The sequence below is a fragment of the Phyllobates terribilis genome, unplaced genomic scaffold (assembly GCF_046119375.1).
Source record: "Phyllobates terribilis strain yellow unplaced genomic scaffold, ASM4611937v1 Scaffold_346__1_contigs__length_2005123, whole genome shotgun sequence".
NCBI lineage: Eukaryota > Metazoa > Chordata > Amphibia > Anura > Dendrobatidae > Phyllobates > Phyllobates terribilis.
The window spans coordinates 1,135,416-1,153,238 of record NW_027363106.1 but is presented as its reverse complement, the minus strand read 5'-3'; positions in this window follow the sequence as shown (position 1 = coordinate 1,153,238).

Genomic DNA, 17,823 nt, shown 5'->3' with positions numbered 1-17,823 from the left:
CAGTCTCCTTACTTCCTGATTTCTGGCAGGACGGGCTCTTCTCCCTGAGTGATAGCTCTGATGAGCAAGCACACAGCCACAGACAGTGAGAGCCTAGATACTGGGTGCAGGAATTGTGATTCTACAGGATGGATAAGAGCATCTCGTCAAAAGCCTAAAGGGAGAAGGCAGGGAGCAGCTAACTGGTGTATAGAAATGAATGGGCTGGACAGAGATAACGGTATGTTAGGAATTAACTTTTCTCCTGGAATGTGACTACTGCACACTCTCTACCAAGGTCTACTAGTGGCTGAACTCCAAGGAAATGAGCTTTACACTATGTAAGATAAAAGCTCTCATTGCAGGAGAATGACAGCAGATAGAAAAAGCAAGTCAGTGGCAAACTTGTGTATTTTCATGCTGTTTAACTAATTAAAGCAACTTAGTAACTTGAGAATACCTGTTTATTGACAAAGGTGTTATGAGACTTAATGAGGTTGTCTGGTTTAGAAACCACTTGCACATACTTGGGGCACTATACAGGTTAATAGTGGGGATTCTCCGTTGTAAACCTGAACCCATTTTATGCAGACTAGAGAGCAGTTACATGGAGTCATTCCCACTTTGAAGGTCCCAGTACTTCATTCATTACATAGTCAGCTTATTGATTTCACTGGATACTGTGCAGTACCTCCTGTTTCCTTTGGTGGCAGTGCAGGAGAATTAAATGCTTGTTGCCAGATTTTTCAACAAATGGCTTATCGCCGAGATTGCCAGCAACAGATCATCCTTTAGTCAGCATATTGGGGCCCTTCTAACAAAAAGACATTAACTAATGCAGACATTCCTTTTAAGTACAGAGCATATGCCAGTATACTATCTGCAAAGTAAAAAATAAATACATTCTTAAGTGCTTAAAAGGAACGTGTCCTCTGTTGTTTAACCCCTATCTGCCCTACATGTATAGTGCATGTTGGGTGCGAGTGTGTGGAGTGGACTCTGCAACTCAACCCGCAATATACCTGCAGATTCCAGCTGTGTTATACTGCCGGTATTCGTCTGTAAAAGCCACTATTAGAGCAGCTCTGGTTGCTGCTGTTAACCCCTTACATGCTGCAGTAAATCCCTGACCATGGTAGTTAAGGTGCGATGTCCCAGAGGTTCACCATTTTGGATGCCCATGGGATGTTGCCTTCCACCCCCCTTCACTAAGTGAAAGTGCTGCTTATGGATTCCAGTGGCAACCATGAGCCTGCTGACCGCCCCCATGGCTGCCATGTTGGTACATGAAAAAGTGGGATTGAAACATCGTATATAACCCAAAAAATGTTATTAATGAAAACCTCAGCAATTAACAAGCCCTCATAAAGCTCTATCGACCGAATCTCTGAAATATTTTCACCATCAAAATAAAACTATACAAGTTTGATATCTGGTTTTTCAAGTTTGCTCGACATGAAGAATCATGTTCACAGGTCATTTTCACTGCACAATGAAACCTTAGAAACAAAACCCAAATACAATGAAAAACGCAATCCCATTTAACTTCGCTTGGAATTTTTGTTCCAGTTTTCCAGTATATTGTAGGGTAAAAAAAAAACCAGCCCTCATACAGCTATGTCACACGAAAGGGGAGAAAGAAGGCGAGGAACAAAGAAAAAGCCCAAAAACTAAAACTGTCCATGGTGAGAAGGGATTACATTAAATTTACTTTAAATGTCATTTTTTTTTAGATTTTCACTTTTTAACATCACAATCAAAAAAACCAATCCTGAAGTCTTACAATTTTCACACTGGCCACTAGTCCTAACAATAGACTCATTGTGAAGGAAGGGTGAGGAGGTGAGCTGTGACTATCATTTCTTGTGAATGGTGGCTACTTTATCAGCTTTATATAGAGGTGTCATCTTTCATTGTCATTTTCACTGATGATAATAAAACTGCTGAAAAATCTTCTGCATACAACAGGAAATATGAAACTAATTTTGGCCAGGGTGATAATTGCAGGATCTGTGGGTGTGTTTTTTTAGTTTAGATGGTTACTATAGTGAAAAAAAAGTAAAAAAAAATAATAAATTTCATGTTAAAAGGTAATTTAAACAATTGGTTATTGTTTGATAACACATTCTCTTTAACTGCTCTTCTCTAATAAGATGGCAATATTGCACCGCTGCAAAAATAGGAAGAAGTAGTTTGTCAATTTTAAAGCAGCTTCTTGGAAACTAATGACTTAGTCATTGATATAACATCCTGACAAAATGACTGTTCACTGTCTGTTTCTGAGAAATTAATTCAAAGGTCACAACCGATATGGCTGCACTTCCTATTATCACTTTTGGAAAGACAGACAGTGGATAATGATTATTTCTATTATATATGATCTACGGTATATTCTGATTTGCTAAAAGTGAGATAAGTGACAAGTCTATTGGAAGTAGCAATCCTAAAAGTCAATATCGACCCTTTAACGAGCCTTGTCACATGACTTGGGATAAAAGCCAAACCAGAATCTCAATTTGCAGCCACGGTGTTTCAGGGTATTGCTCCTCGTCAGTACAAAGCATGAGATCCGATTTGACTGTATGAGAGGCTTCTCACTGGGATCTAAAGGGTCATTTTTCTCCTTGTGGAGATTGACATGCCTGGCATGCCAGTGTATATATAGATACTCGGCACTCAAATATTCAGAATGATAATGCAATTCTTTATTTCATAAAGAAATCCCAAAATTCAATGTAACGTTTCAGCCTTATGCAAAAGGCCTTTTTCAAACACTGAGACATAAATGAAACAGATAAAGAAATCAATATTACAAAATTAACACCACAATAGAATTTTTTATTTTAATTTTTTTATTATAAGAAAATAACATCCTGTTGTATTGTTGAAATCACTGAGATTTATTTAAATATAAAGACATTATTATATAATGTCAAATTAATGTGGGAATTCACTTACTTCATTCAAAATAAATTACAATATGACCAATTAAATTTCAATATCTCATATACAGTTGAAACCAGAAGTTTCCATACACTATATAAAAAGACATACAGTATATGCATGTTTCTCTCCATATCTGACATGAAATCAGAATAAACCTTTCCTGTTTTAGGTCAATTAGGATTACCATCATTTGTAATATTTGCCAAATGCCAGAATAATGAGAGAGCGAGAATGCAGTAAGTAATAAAAATGCTTAAAACAAAGTCAAAGCTTTCCATCCATTTCATTAGTATTTGGTACCATTGTCCTTAAAGTGAATGACTTGGGTGAAACATTTGGGATTTCCTCCCACAAGCTTCTCACAATATAAGGCTATGTGCCCACGTTGCTTTCCGCATGTCCTCTCCCGGAAAAACGCATGCGGAATTCCACGCGGGTTTATCCTGCGTTTATCGCGCGTTTTCCACATGCGGAATTCCACGCGTGTTTATCCTGCGTTTATCGCGCGTTTTCCACATGCGGAATTCCACGCGCGTTTATCGCGCGTTTTCCACATGCGGAATTCCACGCGGGTTTATCCTGCGTTTATCGCGCGTTTTCCACATGCGGAATTCCACGCGCGTTTATCCTGCGTTTATCGCGCGTTTTCCACATGCGGAATTCCACGCGCGTTTATCCTGCGTTTATCGCACGTTTTCCACATGCGGAATTCCACGCGCGTTTATCCTGCGTTTATCGCGCGTTTTCCACATGCGGAATTGCCTTGCGTTTTTTATTGCATTGCAAAGGTAATTCCGCTTGCGGAAACGCAAAATTAATTGACATGCTGTGGATTATTGCGCGCATCAAAAACGCTGCGGAAAAATCCGCAGCATGGGCATAGAACTTGCGGATTCCCCTTGGGGACCATGGGGGGCAGATTACCTAGCGTTTCACAAGCGTTTACCCTGAGGAAAGTCCGCAGCATATACGCTTGTAAAACGCTACGTGGGCACATACTCTTAGGTCGGAATTTGGGCCCATTTCTCCTGACACAACTGGTGTAACTGATCCAGGTTTGTAGGTCGTCTTGCTCGCACCGGCCTTTTCAGCTTTGCCCATACATTTTCAATAGGACTAAGATCAGGGCTTGGTGATGGCCGCTCCAAAACATTGACTTTGTTATCCTTAACCCCTTATTGACCAATAGACGTCTTTTTACTGATCTGCAGTATAAGAGACTAGCGTTCCCCGACAGGTGACTATCCTGTAGCTGTCACCTGTACATTATAGCTGACAACTTGCTGCATCAGCCATGATCAGTGTTGGCACAGACCATGGACGTTTAACCCCTTTGATTCTGTTGTCAATAGTGATTATGGAATCTAAATAGTTAACACAGTGTGGGGGCTTCCTTTTAACTTTATCGGCACCTTGATATCTTGATTGTGTGGTCCTGATGTTTGCCTTGGCAGTTCATGGCCAAATAACTACCTTTAAAGTATGCCGGCTATAATTGCCTGTTCAGAAGTTATCAAAATCTAGATTGTAAAAATAAACTGTTTCATTCTTGTCATTCCACTTTCCATTACTTCCTGAAAAGAACCAGAAGGGTTAATGAACTATATGAAAGCAATTTTAAATACGTTGAGGGGTGCAGTGTTTAACCCCTTTACCCCCGAGGGTGGTTTGCACGTTAATGACCAGGCCAATTTTTACAATTCTGACCACTGTCACTTTATGAGGTAATTACTCTGGAACGCTTCAACTGATCCCCCTGATTCTGAGACTGTTTTTTCGTGACATATTGTACTTCATGATTGTAGTAAAATTTCTTCGATATCACTTGCGTTTATTTGTGAAAAAAACGAAAATTTTGAAAATTTTGCAATTTTCAAAGTTTTAATTTTTATGCCCTTAAATCAGAGAGATATGTCACACAAAATAGTTAATAAATAACATTTCCCACATGTCTACTTTACATCAGCACAATTTTGGAACCAAAATAGTTAGGGAGCTATAAGGGTTAAAAGTTGACCAGCGATTTCTCATTTTTCCAACAAAATTTACAAAACCATTTTTTTAGGGACCACATCACATTTGAAGTCACTTTGAGAGGTCTATATGACAGAAAATACCCAAAAGTGACACCATTCTAAAAACTGCACCCCTCAAGGTGCTCAAAACCACATTCAAGAACTTTATTAACCCTTCAGGTGCTTCACAGGAATTTTTGGAATGTGGAAGAAAAAAATGAACATTTAACTTTTTTCACAAAAATGTTACTTTAGACCCAATTTTTTTTTATTTTCGCAGGGGTAACAGGAAAAAATGGACCCCAAAATTTGTTGTGCAATTTCCCCTGGGCACGCAGATACCCCATATGTGGGGAAAAACCACTGTTTGGGCGCACGGCAGGGCTCGGAAGGGAAGGAGCGCCATTTGACTTTTTGATTGTAAAATTTGCTTGAATAATTAGCGGACGCCATGTTGCGTTTGGAGAGTCCCTAATGTGCCTAAACAGTGGAGCTCCCCCACAAGTGACCCCATTTTGGAAAATAGACCCCCCAAGGCACCTATCTAGATGCATAGTGAGAACTTGGAACCCCTAGGTGCTTCACAAATTGATTCGTAAAAATGAAAAAGTTTTTTTTTTTCCACTTTTTCATTTTAACGAATCAATTTGTGAAGCACCTGAGGGTTCCAAGTGCTCACTATGCATCTAGATAGGTGCCTTGGGGGGTCTAGTTTCCAAAATGGGGTCACTTGTGGGGTAGCTCCACTGTTTAGGCACATCAGGGGCTCTTCAAACGCAACATGGTGTCCTCTAACAAATTGAATGGAAAATCGGCTCAAATTGTTAGCGGACACCATGTTGCGTTTGGAGAGCCCCTGTGTGCCTAAACATTGGAGCTCCCCCACAAGTGACCCCATTTTGGAAACTAGACCCCCCAAGGCACCTATCTAGATGCATAGTGAGCACTTGGAACCCTCAGGTGCTTCACAAATTGATTCGTAAAAATGAAAAAGTGGAAAAAAAAATACTTTATACGTTTATTTTTTACGCCGTTCCTCGTGCGGTATAAGTGATGAGATTACAGCGATACCAGAATCATATTGGGTTTTTATGATTGACAGCTGTCACACACTAAAAGACACATATTTTGTAAAATCTAGTTTTTGCATTGCCATATTTTGGCCGACAGAGTCATGTGACGGCTTGTTTTTTGCGGGATGAGTTGGCGTTTTTATTGGTGCCATTTTCAGGCATGTGACATTTTTTGATCGCTTTCTATTCCAGCTTTTGGGAGACAGAATAAACAAAAACCAACAATTCAGGATTTTTTTTTTGTTTTTTTTTATTCTGCTCCGGGTGTGGTAAAATTGATAAGGTAGCTTTATTCTTCGGGTCAGTACGTTTACAGCGGTACCACATTTATATTGTTTTTTATGTTTTGGCGCTTTTACACAATAAAAGAATAAAGCAATTCAAAAAAATATATTTTTTTATAAAATAGCTGAGAGCTGTAACTTTTTGATTTTTCGGATGATGGATCTGTATGGCAGCTTGCTTTTTGTGGGACGAGATGACGTTTTCAGCGGTACCATTTTTATTTATATTCGTCTGTTTGATCGCGTGTTATTCCATTTTTTGCATGGCGGTATGATGATAAAGCATTGTTTTTTGCTTTGTTTTTTATTTTTATTTTTTACCGTGTTCACTGAAGGGGTTAACTAGTGGAACAGTTTTATAGTCCAGGTCGTTACGGACGCGGCGATACCAAACATGTGTACTTTTATTGTTTGTTTTTTCATAATAATATTTATTGATGGGTACATTATATTTTTATTTTTAGTGGATTATTTTTTTTTATATATTTTTACAATTTTTTTTTTTTTTTTTTTTTTCACTTTCTGGGAGTTTTTACACTTTTTTACTTTGTCCCACTGTGGGACTTTCACTTTGCGGGGGTTAATGTGCTGGGAGCGGTGCGGAACCACTCCCTGCACATAGTACCGGGTGTCAGCTGTGACAATCAGCTGACACCCGGCGGCGATCGCGCCCGCACAGCCTGTGTGCGCGCGCGATCGCGGTGACGTACTAATACGGGTCAGGCTCTTAAAGCCCAGGGCACAGACGCGTATTAGTACATCATGGGCTTTAAAGGGGTTAAAATGGTAACACTTTTGGGTGGTTTCCAACATATAAGACTCGCAGGCTAAGTGCCCACGAAGCAAAAATGCTCCAGATTTTTTCTGTATCTCCCTGGCAGGAAAAATGCATGCGGATTTTACATGCGTTTTTCCCGCCAGGTAGAAGCGTTTGTCAAGTGTTTTTGCATGCGGGTTGTCAAGCGCTTTTCCAAGCGATTTTAGCATCAGTTGGAAAAGTGCTTGACAACTTGGTCACACTATATAAATCCATGCAACCAAGTTAATAGTTAAAAAAAGAATAAAAATGGTAAACAAAAAAAACGTTCTACTCGCCTTCCGATAGCCCCCGGTCTCCTTCTCCGGTGCGTCCGGTGTCTTGGGCGGCTCGCGATGGTGTAAAAGGACTTTCCATGACGTCATTTAGTCATGTGACAGGTCAAGCGACCTCCGACATCAATGGTCACGTGACCTGTCACATGACTAAATGACATCATGGAAGGTCCTTTTACACCACCACGAGCCGCCGAAGACACCGGACGCACCATACAGGAGGGGCCATGAGAAGGTAAGTATAATGTTATTTTTTATTTTATTCTTTTTTATCTACAGGTACTATGGTACCCGGGTCTGGAGGAGAGTCTCCTCTTCTCCAGACCTGGGTACCAACCACACATTGAATCACTTAATATCCACATGTGTACATGTAGTCATTAAGAAATTATGCAATTCAATGGAAGTCAATGGCGGGAATTACGCCGCGTTTCCGCAAAATTAATGGATATGCTTCAGATTTTTCCGCAATGATAATCCGCAGCGTAAATTTCCGCAGCATGTGCACAGTGTTGCACAGCTTCTGGATACCCACAGTTGCAGTATAAAACTTCACAGAGCAGATTACAGGGGATAACAAGCTTTTACTTCTCAGAACATGGGGTAAAGGAAAAAACGCACAGTTACACAGTACTGCACCAGGGAGTAAGAACAAAATAGAAAATACAAGAGAGACTTTTTTCTTTTACAATACAGTAAACAAGGAAACTTTACACAACATCGCCATCTACTGTCAGATCAGCATAAAGTCCTCCTTCACACAAACAAAGAAGTCCACAACTGTTGCATATACCAACACACAGCACATGCGGGTTATCATTGAGGACCATGGGGCACGCATTACCAAGCATTTAAGCATTTTCGCTTCGAAAATTCCGCAGCAAAAACGCTTGAAAAACGCACAGTGGGCACGCAGCCTCAAAGTCACTTCAAAACTGAACAGGTCCCTATAAAAATAAGTTTTGTAAATTTCCTTGAAAAAAATGAAAAATAACTGCTACATTTTTAAATCTTCTAAAATGCTAATAAAATAAAACAACATTTTACAAATGGTGCTGATGTAAAGCAGACATGAGGGAAATGTTATTTATTACTGTTTTTGTGTGGTATGACTATTGGGATTAAAGGCATAATCAATCATAGTTTGAAAAGTGCAATTTTTAAGACATTTTTGCCAAGTTTCTGATATTTTTATAAATAAACGCAAACCATATCAGCCTAAATTTACCATTATTATAAAGTATCATGTGTCACAAAAAACAGTCTCAAAAGCTATGGGATATGTTATTCCAGAGTTATTACTACATAAAGTGACACTGGTCAGATTTTAAAAAATTGGTTTGGTCACGAAGGGGTTAAGCCACTTTGTTACCATTTTGGCAGTATGCTTCCGGTCATTGCTCATTTGGAGGACCCATTTCTGCTCAAGCTTTAACTTCCTGGCTGATGTCTTGAGATGTTGCTTCAGTATTGACAACATAATCTTCTTTTCTCATGAAGTCAACTACGTATTTTGTGATGTGGACCAAGTCCCTCTTGCAGCAAAGCAACCCCACAACATGATGCTGCCACCCCCGTGTTTCACAGTTGGGATGGTGTTCTTAGGCTTCTAAGCTTCTCCCTTTTTCCTCCAAACTTAACGATGGTCATTATGCACAAAAAGTTCAATTCTAGTTTCATCAGACCACAGGACATGTCTCCAAAAATTAAGGTCTTTGTTCCTGTGTGCATTTGCAAACATTAATCTGGATTTTTTATGTTTCTTTTGGAGTAATGGCTTCTTCCTGGCAGAGTGGTCTTTCAGCCCATGTTGATACAGTACTCGTTTCACTGTGAATTGTCACTGACTAGCTTCTGCCATCCTCTTCACAAGGTCTTTTGCTTTTGTCCTGGGGTTGATATGCACATGTCGGACCAAAGCACGTTCATCTCTGGGACACAGAACCCGTCTCCTTCCTGAGTGGTATGATGGCTGGACATTCCAATCTTGTTTGTACTTGCATATAATTGTTTGTACAGATGAACGAGGCACCTTCAGATATCTTGAAATTGTACCCAAGGATGAGCCAGACTTGTGCAAGTCCACAATTCTCTTCCTGATATCTTGGCTGATTTATTTACACTTTCCCATGATGCTACACAAAGAAGCAGTGTGTTTCAGGTGTGCATTAAAATACATCCACAGGTGTGTCTCTAATTAACTCAGATGTTGCCCAAAAAACTATTAGAAGCTTCCAAACACATGGCATCATCATATGGGCAGTCGAGAATTGTTTAACCACTTTGCGCCAGAGCCTGTTTTTGCCTTAGCGACCGGGCCAATTTTTTCAATTCTGACCACTGTCAATTTATGAAGTAATTACTCTGGAACGCTTCAACGGATCCCGCTGATTCTGAGACTGTTTTTTCGTGACATATTGTACTTCATGATAGTGGTAAAATTTCTTCGATATCGCTTGCGTTTATTTGTGAAAAAAATCGGAAATTTGGCGAAAATGTTGAAAATTTTGCAATTTTCAAACTTTGAATTTTCATGCCCTTAAATCAGAGAGATATGTCACACAAAATAGTTAATAAATAACATTTCCCACATGTCTACTTTACATCAGCACAATTTTGGAACCAAAATTTTTTTTTGTTAGGGAGCTATAAGGGTTAAAAGTTGACCAGCGATTTCTCATTTTTCCAACAAAATTTACAAAAACATTTTTTTAGGGACCACATCATATTTGAAGTCACTTTGAGGGGTCTTTATGACAGAAAATACCCAAAAGTGACACCATTCTAAAAACTGCACCCCTCAAGGTGCTCAAAACCACATTCAAGAACTTTATTAACCCTTCAGGTGCTTCACAGGAATTTTTGGAATGTGGAAGAAAAAAATGAACATTTAACTTTTTTCACAAAAATATTACTTTAGACCCAATTTTTTTTTATTTTTGCAGGGGTAACAGGAAAAAATGAACCCCTAAATTTTTTGCACAATTTCTCTTGAGCGCGCTGATACCCCATATGTGAGGGAAAACCACTGTTTGGGCGCACTGCAGGGTTCGGAAGGGAACGAGCGCCATTAGACTTTTTGAATGTAAAATTTGCTTGAATAATTAGCGGACGCCATGTTGCATTTGGGGAGCCCCTGATGTGCCTATACAATGGAAACCCCCCCACAAGTGCCACCATTTTGGAAACTAGACCCCTTAGGGAACTTATCTAGATGTGAGGTGAGCACATTGGGAGACATAATAAACAAATCAGTAGCAGGTGAAGAATTGGTTTTATTTATTTTTTACGCCGTTCCTCGTGCGGTATAAGTGAAGAGATTACTTTATTCTTCGGGTCGGTGCGATTACAGAGATACCAGATTTATATCGGGTTTTTATGACTGACAGCTGTAACACACTAAAAGACACTTTTTTTTGTAAAATCTAGTTTTTGCGTCGCCATATTTTGAGAGCTATAATTTTTCCATATTTGGGCCGACAGAGTCATGTGTCATGCTCCGTTTTTTATTTATTTTTATTACGTTGTGCACAGAAGGAGTTAATTAGTGTGACAGCTTTATAGCTCGGGTTGTTTCAGATGCAGCGATACCAAATATGTGTACTTTTTTTGTTTTTGCATAAATATACGGATTTATCGGTTTAATATTTTATTTATTTATTTTGTGATTTTTTTTTTTTTAGTAGTTTGAAAACATTTTTTGTTACTTTTTTTTTTACATTTTTACTTAGTCCCTGTATGGGACATTAATTTTTATTTTTCTGATCACTGATCTCATGTAATGTAATAGACATATATTACATTACATGAGATCTTTGCTGACTGTTTCACAGTCAGTGTCTCCTGCCAGGCTTCAGCTGCAGGCTGAGCCTGGCAGGACACCATATATGGCAGATCTGGAGGCGGTCATGTGACCTCCAGCTGCCATAGCAACGTCAGGTCCTGGAAGGTATCAGGGGTCGTCGGAGAGGTAAGTAGAAGACCCCCTCTCCTCCTGCTGTCTTCTATATGCCGCGATCACTATAGATCGCGGCATATAGAAGACAGCAAAGGGTTAACATCACTGGGACCTGATCCAATCAGGTCCCGATCATGTTCCCTGTCAGAGCTATCGCTCTGCAACGCACCCGTAGCGCTTGCAGGACCCTCGGGGTGCTGAGCGCTGCGGGACCACCCACCGTTTTTGCACAGAGCCCTGGCAGCGCCGAAGTTTATCTACAGTGGGCGGTCGGGAAGTGGTTAAATTAAAAAAAAAAAAGTTTTCACAAAGTAAAATAGAGAGTTACCTTTTTATTATCATCTAGGACTGTGTTCATACTTTCTATCCCTAGCGTATCAATAGGTCCACCAAAGATAACCCATTTTCTTTCCGGGGTCTCAGATAACGCAAACTCCCGGAAAGTATTAGCGACTATCCCATCGGTCCACTGCAAATGAAGAGAGGCATCAATAAAATTGCTCTTCCCATAAAATCCAATACAATCCCACAATTGAAAGGATTATTAAAGGGAACGCCTGGGATTATAATATTGATGATACACATGTATTGACTACACGTGGCCCCTATTGAAGTGAATGTGCCGGCACCGGGAGAGACCGCAAGTAAGTGATTTGCATATATGCGGTCACATGCCAACTAGAAGTGCGTGACCTCACTCAAAGCAAGTGTATTGAGTGAGGCCAGACACAGTCTAGTCAGAATGTGGCTGGAAGTATGCAAATTTATGCTAATTTCTGGCATAAATAATACAATTTGTTGCTTCCATGTCTGATGAGGAAAATAAAATTTTTGTGCAAACAGGGAGTAAGTCATAATAAAATGATTGCCCGGCAATGTATGGCTGGGGTCTATGTCTCTGAAGGAACCCCTTCTACCATGTCCATAAGCCATAAAAGGGGAGATTTTCCCATTTTCAGCAAAGGTATTAGTATTATAAACAATAATTCCAATCATAGACGAACCTCATGTGACACTGGATCAAACTGCCCGAACAGCTGCCCCATGGTGATGGCTTTAGGGTTCACTGTCCGGTAAATCACTTTTTCTTCTTCGCACCCTCACTCATTCATAAGAGACAGCGTATCAGCGAGGACGTGGAGGACCTTCGTTTTTCCAGAGAACGGCTCTCCAACCAACATAAAACTGTACGGGATGAACAAAATGCAGCATGGTCCATTGTATAAAATGGAAACAGCGAAGAATAAATCCCCCGTCCCATGGACTTCTGTAGTTGCAGCTTACCCGTGTCTGACAATCATCATCTCATACGTCTGGATCATGTCCTCCAGGAAGACCTTCTCGGGCTGGATGTTGTGTCCAGCACAGCTCTCCTGTGCGCATTCCAGTAAATCCTGAGCAAAAGGAAGGTAAAATATTTCATCAGTCTGTTTACAGTGGATCCAATTAGAGGTGGGAGAATACATTTTCAGGACCCAGATCAGTATTCTGTGGAAGCTGGATGGGACCCCTGAGAGCCGCCTCTTAGCTGCCGGCATCCCCGGCTCCTCTTCTGATTATATGGCCTGGTGTACATCATGCTGCAACCATAACGTCATGCCAGGCCGGCTAATCTGAAGAAGAGCCAGGGGGCAGGAAGAAATAAGGTGGCTCTCAGGGGTCTCATTCAGTGCCCACCACTGACCTGATGTCACGCACAGTGTAGGAAAGACAAAGTGCGACACAAAGGGGAAGGGAGCCCAGACACTAGGGAAAGAGGGAAATGGAAACCTCCTAGGCTGATCTGCAATCACCCTGTCTCCCCTACCGACTCTATATTGGTTCCTCACCAATTGCCGCACAACCTATCCCTGTATTTCCTTAGCGCTTGGCCCTGGATAGGGAAGGGGGGGTGAGCACTAGTCGATCCCCACTGACAACTAAAGACAGCAAGGGGAGACAGACACAGGGGAAGTAGGTTAGCTAGAGTCGACTTCAGAAACATGGCACACACATCCTCTTAGCACCAGAGAGGAAGTAAGAACTGCACTTGCTCCAAGCCTTCACAAGGGGTCATGTGAATATCACTGGCACCTCTGTGTAGCAACCAGGAAGTATTTAAACACCCAGGCCTGATTGTCAATTAGAACAGGAGGGAGGTAGCCGCTGGGTCCTACAGTGAGACCGCTAAGAAGATGTGGCAGAGGAAATAAAATGCATAATTATATGCTTAATTGTAAAACACTGGGCAAAACTGTAACTGAAAAAGACCTGGGTGTATTGGTGGACGACAAGCTCAAGTTTAGTGGCCAGTGTCAGGCAGCTGCTCATGAGGAGAACATAATTTTACCTCTATACAAGTCACTAGTGCGACCACACTTAGAATACTGTGTACAGTTCTGGTCTCCGGTGTATAAGAAAGACATAGCTGAACTAGAGCGGGTGCAGAGAAGAGCGACCAAGGTTATTAGAGGACTGGGGGGTCTGCAATACCAAGACAGGTTATTACACTTGGGGTTATTTACTGTGGAAAAAAGAAGGCTTAGGGGTGATCTTATTACTATGTACAAGTATATGAGGGGACAGTACAAAGACCTGTCTACTGATCTTTCTACTCTGAGGCCTGAGACGGGGACAAGGGGGCATCTTCTACGTCTGGAAGAAAGAAGGTTTAATCATAATCACAGACGCGGATTCTTTACTGTAAGAGCAGTGAGACTATGGAACTCTCTGCCGCATGATGTTGTAATGAGTGATTCACTGTTAAAATTTAAGAAGGGCATGGATGCCTTTCTTGAAAAGTATAATATTACAGGTTATAAATACTAGATTCCTTGATAGGGCGTTGATCCAGGGAACTAGTCTGATTGTCGTATGGAGTCGGGAAGGATTTTTTTTCCCCAACGTGGAGCTTAGTGTTTGCCACATGGTTTTTTTTTTGCCTTTCTCTGGATCAACATGTTAGGCTATGGGTTGAACTAGATGGACTTAGTCTTCCTTCAACCTTAAAAACTATGTTACTATGTCTGTAATGCCAAACGAAGGGATCTCCTGCAACCAACTGCAGGGCGACTGTCTGTCACATCTGACGCACCCATGACACCTGGCCATTGGATCAGTCTCCTGCGAATCGATTCATTCATCTAAAAAAAAAAATGTCTCCATAACCTACAACTAAACTAGCGATAAATCACTCACAGATGTTTTAACCATTTTTTTTTCTACATCAGATCATCCTGCATTGGAGGTATAAGTGAGCCCCCTTACCTCTGGTGCCCCTGTGCAGCTGCCCAGGTTGCACTAATGGGACCGGACGATGAGTGACAAGGTCATGTAACCCAATTCCAAAGCAGTGGATCAGGATCGGGTGATTTCAATGGGATTGGTCTACCATCTACTGTGTATGGGGGCCTCATGACAGATTATGTTGGGGGACATAAAAATCGGGCGATTGGAATTTAATCACCCGATCCTTACTTTCTGACCCTGAAATTAGCAGCTGCCATAAGATTCTGGCAGCGACTCTGTCATAGAGAAAACAGGAGCGAGCATTCCTGAATATGGGGGAGCCGGGAAAGATAACCGTCATCCAAATGATAGCTGGCCAGCTATATAGGACCTATCACTTGCCATTAATATGCAATTTTATTACCTGGTGTAAATGCCGCTGTTCTCCTGAATCCGGTGTTGTTTTCTTTTGCTCCTGCGCCTCTCCATTCCTGAGATATAGCCTCTTTATAGAAATCTAGTTCATAATTTTTAATAGCCAAGTGGGCGTGGTCATCAAGTCCTCTCTGTGGGAGTCTTCAGGAAGGCCTTGCCCAGTTGGCTTAAAGGGCTAGAGGAGAGTGACAGATGTCAGGAACGGAGAGGAGCAGGAAGAAAAGAAAAACAATGCCGGAGTCAGGAGAACAGCGGCATTTACAGATTTATGGCGAGGGACAAGTCCTCTTTAAGTCTTGGAAAACCCCTTTAAGACACTATTATATTGTAATACCTTATAGTCGGCTTTCGGAAGTTGAATGCCAGGGAATAGGTCGCTGGTAATCCCATTGAACAGAGGAATATCATGAGACAAAAATTTGGGTTCGTTTACATCCTTAATTGACCGCAAGAGCTAAATAGAATGAAAAAGGATTAAATGATAAAATAATTCATATACAATATGACATGAAGCAATATTAAAAGTGAAGAACCCCATTACAAAGGAGCCGTCAGTTCTTGTGGTATGTCTGTATTAGTAAAGAATAGTATTCTCCAAAAAATAAGGATGAAACCTCTTTTCCTAAAACTCTACATTGTATCGTCCCTCTGTTATACCTCCTGGAAATGTATGTGTAAATGATATATAATGTATATATAATCTATATAGGGGACAACCCTATACAATCTGACTGTGCCCAAACAGTGGTGACATTGTCAGACTGTGTAGGGTACTCGTTATTGACAGATTTCAATTAATTCCTACATTTCCAGGAATGATAAAAGAGGAATGGAACGCTGCTGAGTTGCACTAAAATATGCTGCAGAATTGTTTTTCCATAGGGAATACATGTGGCCTCTGTGTTGCACTGTTCATTGCCGGCTGCAGAATGAGTTAAGTGAGATACTGTCAGTGAACTCGTTTTTGCTGGCTGACAGGGAGTTTGTAAATGTTTTATCTGTCTTTTTCTGAGCTCCTCTCAGTTTATTTATGACCACAGACCTTATCAAAATTGAATGTGCAGGGAATCAAAAAGCCGGTGAAAGCCAAGCGATGCAACATTTTTAATAAAACCCAATTGTTAAAATGATTTTTAGCCTAAAATACATGTGTTTAAGTTAAAAATCAAAACTGTCCCATAAGATGAACAAGCTACGTGTTTAACAACTATAGTTTTGACACTTTTGCACAGATGAGATCTAACAAGCCAGGAACAGTAATGTGCAGAAATTATTTGTAAGTCTCTGTCTGCTACTATAAAATCATACAGCTCTAATTTTTGTGATCCAAATGCTTCTCGGTAAGATGGTAATGCTATCCTATACGAGATGTAAAGCGACCAACAGTTCAGAACTTACAAGAATCTCTTCATTTTCATGGGGGAATTTCAGCTTCAGATTGCCAGCAGCGGTCAGCACAGCCTTTACTGCACGCATCCCATAATCATAATGGAACTGGGACGAGAGCGGCTCCGAGCACAGCCGGTAAGTCATTACCATCTTCACCGAGAGAGGTTTAGCGTGCAGAAAACCGTAAGAATAAAGGCAGATCTCCGCAATCAGAGCATAGTTGGGGACCATCATTGGTACAGTCCGGAAAAGAACCTGAAATGCGCAAACCAGATGGGTCAGTCAACAAATGAAACTAAATTACTGTAAACTAGGCATAGAGCCGGGGAACCCATTATGTCCATTTACACTATCCTCCACCCCAGACCTAAAAGTGATGTGTCTATTCCACATCAGAGGAAAGTCAGTCAAAGTGTGGTTAAAGGGGTATTCCCATCTCCAAGATCCTGTCCCAATATGTAATAGGTGTAATAATAATAATGTTTGCAAATATCTCCAATTCGAAATGTAGTATAGTTCTTCTGATTAGCTATGTTGCTTACCCCCATGTGCAGGACATTGCAGTAGCTTAGGTATCCATGGTTACGAGCACTCATAGTAACAGTTAGTTACTTGCTAGTGGTCGTAACCATGGATACCTAAGCTACTGCTATGCCCTGCACATGGGTTAAGCGACATAGCTAATCAGAAGAACTATACTACATTTCCAATTGGAGGTATTTGCTATTAATATTATTATTACACCTATTACATATTGGGATAGAATCTTGGAGATGGGAATACTCCTTTAACACTTTCCAAATCTCTCTCCACACCTCTACTGTGTCCATTTTGGAAAATAGGAGAACGGGACATCAATATTAAGGAGCTTGCAGAAATGAGGGCATCCGGTGTTGTGATTATACATAGGAAATGTACAATCTCATATAGGTTTGGGGGAGAACAATCCCTTTGATGAAATCTTATGTTTCTTTTGTAAACTTAGTATTTACTTGAAAGTTTGTGAACCCCTCAAAAATTTCTGTATTACTGCATAAATTTGACTTAAAGCTACATCAGTCTGTGAGGTCACAAAGGAGCTCAAGGTAACCTCTAAGCAACTAAAGGCCTCTCCTCAGATTAGCTAATGTAATTGTTCATGAGTCCACCATCAGAAGGACAATGAACAACAATGGCGAGCATGGCAGAATTGCAAGGAGAAAGGCAATGCGATTTAAAATGTCACTGCTAAAACTCACCTGGGCACATCAATAGGTAACTGGAATAATGCTTTGTGGAAGGATGAGGCCAAGATAGAGATTTTAAGTGAGAAGCTATATGTTTGCAGAAAGAAAATACTGCATTACAGCATAAGAACCTCCTATCATCTATGAAACACAAAGATGGTAATCGTAACATGCTTTCGGCCTGTTTTGCTGCACTTGGCCAAGGACGGCTGCCATCAT